The following is a 7,585-nucleotide window of genomic DNA, read 5'->3' as shown; positions in this document are numbered from 1 at the left end:
AGCTGCTCTTCTGGCATGGATTTCTCCAGGTCTCTTTCTCCAGAATGCCAGGCAGCACTTTCCTAAAACACAGCCCTGTGCCCACGTCGTCACAGAGCTCTGGGGCACTGACTGAGCACTCATGGAGTAAGTAAAACCCATGAATTTACAGGAGACTCCATGGGAAAGGATTTGGGATGTCTTTTACTCTGAGACAGGGAAACCGAGGCCCACACAACTGCAAATATCTTTTCTGCTCTAGAACTTAGACATCAGTAAGAAGAGCACAGGACCAGAGGAGGTTTGAGAGATGAGGTGACATTTGGCTGAAGCCAAAAGGTTATTAAGCAAAAAAATGGAATTTGTTGGTTCTGTGTGTTATTTTTGGTTTGCATTTGTTCAGGTTGGTTTGTTGAGTGTCACAGTGAGAGGGACAGGGTTGAAGACCTGACCAAAAGGAAGGAGGACGAGAAGGGAGGGCACAGAAAAGTTGGTGCTCAGTAGAGAATGGAAGCTCCTGAGTAGCCATCCAATGGCAAAGGGCACAGGGACCGCCCCAGCCGGGTATAAAGGGGATACAAAGATTGCCATTTTCTCAGAGGGTGTGTGTGTGCGCTTGGCTCTCAGGGAGGGAGACATCCCCGGCTCAGCTGAATCCTTACTAAGAAACACTTTTCCTTTGCTTTGATGATTTTGTTCCTTTTCATTGTATTTAAAAATTAGTGTGTTCCAAAGAGAGGAAAAGGCAAAAATAAAAAGACAAATGAGCTGAAAATAAAAAGACAAGTGAGGTGAATGCTGAATGAGGATAAGTTTCAGTTATTTTCTCAGCAACTCGGGTAAAAGTAGAGTTGGTATCTCCTTTTTCAGTGGCCTTTAAATGGGTGCTTTCTTGTCATTACTGCGATCTTATTTCATGCCATTGCAGAGGCACGTCTGGAATGACACAACAACAGCAAATGCTTCTGGAGCAGAGACATTGCTTGGAGAAAACTCTGCCCTGCTTTCTCTGCCTTCTCCAGCCACACTGCTGTCACTGCAGAGACACAAGCAGGTCTCCTCTGTGACTTCACAGCAGACACATTCTGCTGAAGGGAGTGGCTGCAGCACACTGTCCCTTAGCTGTGCCCTTCCCTGAGGTGTTCCCAAGGCCCCTCTCCAGGACAATCCTTTACCTGGATTGTGTTCCATGTCTCTTGCTTCCAATTTCCTACTCAACAGCCCACCTCAGTCACCTACCCGTTTGGACTGTGCTTTATACCAAACTAGTCCTGCCAGAAAAGCAGCTTTAAACACACCTCTGAGAAGGCACTGATCCAGACAAAGCACATCCATTCCCCTCTGCCCAGAGCCAGTCCCCTGTACATCTGGCAGCCTGCAAAATCTAACACCCCGTCAGGGTCCAACACATTGTTCCAGCCCAAAGCAGAAATGCAATTTGTTGTGTTCAATCTGAAGTAATTCCTGCAGATCCTTGGCCTTCAAAGGCCAACGCTGCCACTCTGCAGCGAATCCTGTGACCCCGAGCATTTGATGGTGACCACACCAAAGCAAGAGGTGGCTCCTTCAGCAGGAGAATGGCAAAGGGGCAATTTTGGGTCTCTGTGTCCCCAGCCTTCCTCCCATTGTTTTAGCAATGGCAGCTGCACTCCAGCACACCCCAGCAGCTTCAGCAGAGGGTATTTGTGTTGGCTTAGTGCAGATCAGGACTCCCAGTCCACCACTCCCAGCACTTTGCAATGACAGCAGGACCTGGACACTGAGGTATTTTGCTGGAGGCAAGCCTGTCACAAACACACACCCTCTTCAAACTTCATGTGAAACAGAAAGGAAAAGAGCAGGAAAAGGCTACCTTTGGGCGAGTCTCACTCCTGTCTAGAAATGGGCCAATTCTGGGCAGAATACTCCCCCCAGTGCTGGCCTCCTTCTTCCTGCTGAGAAACTTCTCCCTCTGGAACTTAGAGGGAAGCAGCTGAAAGGCAAAAGTAAACCAGCTAGAGCCTCAGAGTTGTGCTTGTTCAGAAAGGCTTTTCTTGAACAAGTGGCACTGCTGAATAACTTGTGATCACAGCCACTAGGACATTCCTGGAAGCCCTGGGGGTTTCCTGCTGAAATACTTAGCATCAGTGAATTAATACAATTAATAATACAGAGTGGAACACACATACTCCAGCCATATGGCTCTGTCCCATTGCCTTCTCCATGATTGGATGGGACATGGTTGGGGATTTCTGCTCTTTGGGCATTTGTTTCCTCTTACGTTTCATTGGACTGAGGCAGTGACCTTTCCAGAGAATGGGGAGGAGCTCTCAGAACTGCCTGAACTCCATCCCTGCACAACGCTCAGAACTCACAGCAAGGAGATATCGCTGCTGGATGAGTCCAAGAGATGCAAGAAGGGAACACTGTACCAAGAGTGAGGTGCACAGGAATGTGTCCAGGTTTTAGTTCTCCCTGTTAATTGTTTTCTCTGTCTGGGCTGACAGAGCCCTCCACAGAAGAAAACAGAGGCATCTCCTTGACAGAGCCTCAGCAGTGGGGCATCTTCAGCCAAGTGAGCTTTGTGGCCCTGGCTCCAGCGCTGCCTGCAGGGCTGCATCTGTGCCCACACAGGAGCTGGGAGAGAACAGCTGCTTTGGAAGCTCTTCCAGCTGGGACCAGCCGTGGCTCTCAAGGCTTTGGGCAGAGTTTGAGCTTCCCCCCGCAACATGCCCAAGTGCCCAAGGGCAGGATGGTCAGAGCAGCACAGGTGAGTGCCCAGCCTGACAGAAGGAATTCCTGTGGCAAAGGGAAAGGGACAGAACACATGCTCAGGCCTTCAGCTGTGCATTGGTTTCACTTGGCTCTGCTGGCACAGCCAGGCAAGACACAGCTGAAGCATCCCACAGTGTTCCCTATTGCACCAGGACAGCCCCAGCAACAGCAGCACAGCACAAAGGGCTGGGCAGGGGCTCTGCAGCTTCACAGCACTGCTGGACAACAGGGGCAGGGAGAGCAGGGACACCAGGGCACTGCCAGCCTTAACACAGCCACAGTGGGTACTCACAGTATGAGGCTTCAGCCCTTCCCTGGACAAAAGACGAGGTGTTGGTGTCTTCTTTGGCAATCCAGACGCCATTTCCAAGGGACGATGTCGCAGGTTAGCGACAATGCCTCAACAAAACTGGAAGGAGCAACAATGGAACTCTGAAAATCCACAACCCAATTCATGGCAGCTTCAAGGCATATTTTGGTGCTAAAAATGGTACATTACTTGAAAGTAGCTAAGTGCTTGTTTGGTGTAAGTAGCTAGTATAGTTAGGCCACTAGTTGGACTTTATTTGAACTATATGGCTACCTTGTGCAATTCAAAGTTAGATCATACTGAAACCTGGAGCTAAAAATCTGAACATTAATAACAGTTCGAAGAGACAAAACTGTAGCCTAAATATTACTCAAAAATAGCTAGAGTGGGCCTCCTCTTCTTTAGGCTAAAGCACCCTTGCTCTATCAGCTGCTCCTCACAGCTGAGAGACTAATGAGAGACTGGAATGTTATGGCTAATGGCTTAAATATCATTATAAAGGACTTTCTGTCCATTGTGACAAAACTGTATAAAGAAGCTGCGACCACCCAAGCCCACCCCTGCTGACTGGAACTTGGCACTGTGAGTTAAGCTGCCTAAGGGAACTTGAGACAAGATCAAGGTGACACTATTGTCCCATTAGCTCAGGTCTGGGGAGAAGTAAACAAGGCTGAGGAGAAAAACCTATCCACAACAAAGCCAAACCCAGCAGCTGTCCTGAAAATCAGCTCTGTCTGGGTTCAGGCTGGGGAAGTCATAGCCACAGACTCTTCTGCTGAGGCCAGGTTTGCACACAAACCTCCCAGCTAAGACCTCCACAGTGCCTCCAGACCCATTCCTGAGGCCTTGCACCAGACGACTGCAGGGCATGCAAAGCAACACAACAAATCTGAAAATCCAGAACCCAACTCATGGCAGACTCAAAGGATATATGGGTGCTAAAGATTTTATATTATTTGAAAGTAGCAAGAGACAGATTCCAACTTGCCCCACCCCTGGGAGGTACCTGGGCAAGGTATCATCTTGCCCAAATCTCCATTAATCCACTGGAGTCTTACATTTTGCCAGACCTCACCACAGAGAAGACCAGAAGAGGATTTAATGGTAGGCCAATGGGATCCATGGAATGGTGATATTTTCTACTAAATCTCTCTGTCACTCTCTTTCTCCTCCCCCCCTTCCCAACCTCCATTCCACTCCCACTTTTTCTTTTCTTTCTCTCTCTTTCTCCCTCACATTTACTGTTCCATAAAATCCAGACCATTGGCTTTGGCATATGGTCTCGTCTGCACCTCAATACAGAGGCATCTCCCTAAAAATTTTAAAACCCAGATGATACAAACCCACTGAAACTTGAACAGAACTCATTCACCTTTAAGCAGTTTAAGCAGTTACTATAGGGAAAAAATGTATAGACTACTATCTTTAGAAAATGTTGCACTTCTTCAGTAAAAAAAGCACAATCAGTAGTCCATTTATTGTTCATCCTCTCAGGTGTACATGTCACTGAACTACTGCGCCAGAAGACTGGCATGATCACATTCTCTGTATCCCTTTGGCACTCTCTTTCAGAGCACAGATGAAACAAAACCAAAAAGTTCAACTTTAGTCGGTCTTTACCTTCAAATGAAATTCAGGACTCCCTAGCAGACACCAGTGTTCTGCACGCTGAGGAGCTTTTCGCAGAGGCCAATGCTCTGCACCTTTAGCAATTCTCTACGCCGATAGTTCCCCTGGCGAATGGCCCGGTGCAGCCGCCTGCAGGAGCCCAGGCTGCGCACACCCAGCCAGGGCCGCGCTCTCAGGCAACTGAGGCCGCGCCGCTGTCACAGACGCTGAGGGCCCGGGCGCGGTTACCGGGCAACCGCGGCACCGAGTGCGGGGCCGGGTGGGGCCGGGCCGGGCCGCAGGGATTTGCAAAGGAGATTGGCACTGCAGCGACGGACTGCAGTTTGGGGCTTCCCAAGAGTCTTTCTGTAACTAATGAAAGGTTAAAATGTGGTGACGAAGGCATCTATGCCAGGTCTGTACATTGCTCTTTGCAGCACTAGTATCCGACTCTGGCTGGAACAGCAGGAGGGGCTGAGGCAGCAGGGAAGGGGGCTCAGCCTGGAGGAAAGGAGGCTCAGGGGGGACCTTCTGGCTTTGCGCAACTCCCTGACAGGAGGGGACAAGAGGCTGCTGCAAGTTCAGGCAGCGCCGGAGCCGCCTGGCTCCCCCTCTCCTCCCCCGCTCCGCCTCTTCCTCCCTCCCTCCTCCTCCTCCTCCGCTCCCGCAGCCCTCGCAGCCCCCGGGAGGGGCGGGGATGGAGCCGGGACAGGTCGGAAAGCAGAGAGGCCTGGGGAGATGCCAGGACTGGGAGTGACTGGGCTGTACTGGGATCATCCTGGGAGCAGCTCCTGGGTGACTGAGTTCTACTGGGATCATCCTGGGATCACACTGGCAGTGAGGAGGAGCAGCGCGATGGCTCCAGCACTGGGGCTGAGGGCGCTCCTGGGGGGAGTATTTTCTTGTTGGGAAAATTAATCCAGAAACACCAGAGGTTTATGTTCACAAAGGAGACAGAGGAGTCCTTTCTGGCTTTATTCCAATAAAGGGAGAGGCCATGGGGCATTCCCCTGGGATCTCTTGAAATTTTGGAGGATGCAACCTTCTTTTTATCCTAATTTCCTGGCCACATTTCCCTTCTCTCTTTCCCCTTGGCTGAGGTGCTTGAGAGGTACAGATGCCCTGATACGCCTGACACCGAAGATTTCCCAAAGATTTCCCTCTAATGTATAACCCTCCCTTTTAGTTTTTAATTCTTACGGAGTTTAGGGGTTTTTCTTCCCCATTGTTTCTTTCATTTCTGTCGTGGTTTGACCGGAAATGGGACATCTGGGATATTTTGTTTTGCTGTGATTACCAATGGGTAATTGGAATTTAAGATGGGCACTTAGTTTGACCAGTGGGACATTTGGATCCGCCTCTTGAGACTACGAACTCAAGGGGTTAAAAGCAGGGCTCTTGGCCTTCGGAGCCCTCTTGGGATTTCCGGCGTGAAGAAGTCTCTCCCCCGGCCCAGTTGCTGGCTGGGCTGGGGGAGGGGAAAGCCACGTGGGCCATCTATGGTAGGCCCGGGTTCGGAGGAAGGGTGGCAGACCCTTGAGCGACCAGTTTATTCCCCCCCCCCCCCCAGAGAATGCAGCCCGTGCTCGAACTGTATATCTTGAAACTTGATATCATGTGCCGGCAGGCAGCACGGCTGGGAGGAGAAAGGGGGGGGCAGCGGGCAGTCCGGCCGCCTGGGAGAACTTTTAACCCTTTGGGGAATGAAGGCTTCGCAGAACATTGCCTTTCCTGGGAAAGGGACAGGAGTGGAAGATGAAGGAAGAAAATTAGGCCAGTAAGGAGGGTCTGGCAAAGGGAGAAGAGAGATGTTGAAGGAATGGAGGAAGATGGAGTGGCAGTTTTTGCTGGACTCTTTTTTGTTGTATTTCCATGGACTGTTTCCTGGTGATACAGAGGCTGCATTGCAGGGGGAAGCGGAGGCTCGGCGTCAAGAGAGTTTGGTTTTGAGACCCCTCGGCCCCAGGGGGTATAGAAGACATGGGGGGGGACAGAGGTCCCAGGATTGTGACTGTACTCTGCTTGGAACGAGACGAGGCATTCTTAAAAGGCCCTGAAGGCAGGCCCCTGCCCCATCCCATGCCAGGTGGTGAGAGCACCTCGGCATGGAAAGGAGATGTCACGAGATAGCAAGATACCGGGCGGATTGCTGATTGTGACAAGAAGTCCGTGGCACAAGGAAGGACTCCGTCTATCCCTTATGAGCTGAAGATTTGATTTTTTTTCCAAAGGGTGGTGCCAGACCGAGTGTGGATAATTTTTTGGGAAATGTAAATGTGTTTGGGAATTTGGTGGGAGGAGGATAAGGAAGTGTTTCTGTGTAGTTTCCATTCTCCTTGTTTTTTTCCCTGTGTGTGTGTAGGTTAGTAATTGTGTGTGTAGTTTAGTTAATAAACTTCTCTTTATGTTTAAGTTGGAGCCTGCTTTGCTTATTTCCTGGCCACATCTCACAGCAGATATCAGGTAAAAGGTATATTTATGGGGGCCTTGGCTTTGCCAGGCCTAAACCATAACAATTTCTCAATGGCTTATTTTGTTTATCTGCAAACCTAAAGTGTATTTGTAAAAGCAAATATCTTTTCCCAATCATCAATCAGTGGAATCCTTCCCATTGTTTCTTTTATCTTCCAGAGCTGGTTTTATCTACGAGCAGACCCACAGATTGTTAGTAAAAACAAATCCACTATTCCTCTCCTTTACAGCTTACAAGAAGATTTCAGCTCTAAAAACAAAGCATCTTCTCAGCCCTCTCATCTAAGACTTAACTTCTTCTTTATTGACTTTAGTGTCTTCATGTTGTTTTTTATATACTTGCATTTTGTTCTTTTCTCTCACTCAGAAGAAGACTGAAGTACTGAAAAACTTAACATCACGCATGAGGCCTACCTAACCCACCAATTACTACTAACAGAAAGCTGTGGCTCAGTTGTGTTC

Source organism: Melozone crissalis, unplaced genomic scaffold (genome assembly GCF_028551555.1).
Source record: "Melozone crissalis strain CALT ecotype California unplaced genomic scaffold, PUWL_Pcris_2 ptg000109l_1, whole genome shotgun sequence".
Classification (NCBI taxonomy): Eukaryota; Metazoa; Chordata; class Aves; order Passeriformes; family Passerellidae; genus Melozone; species Melozone crissalis.
This window is presented reverse-complemented; position numbering follows the sequence as displayed.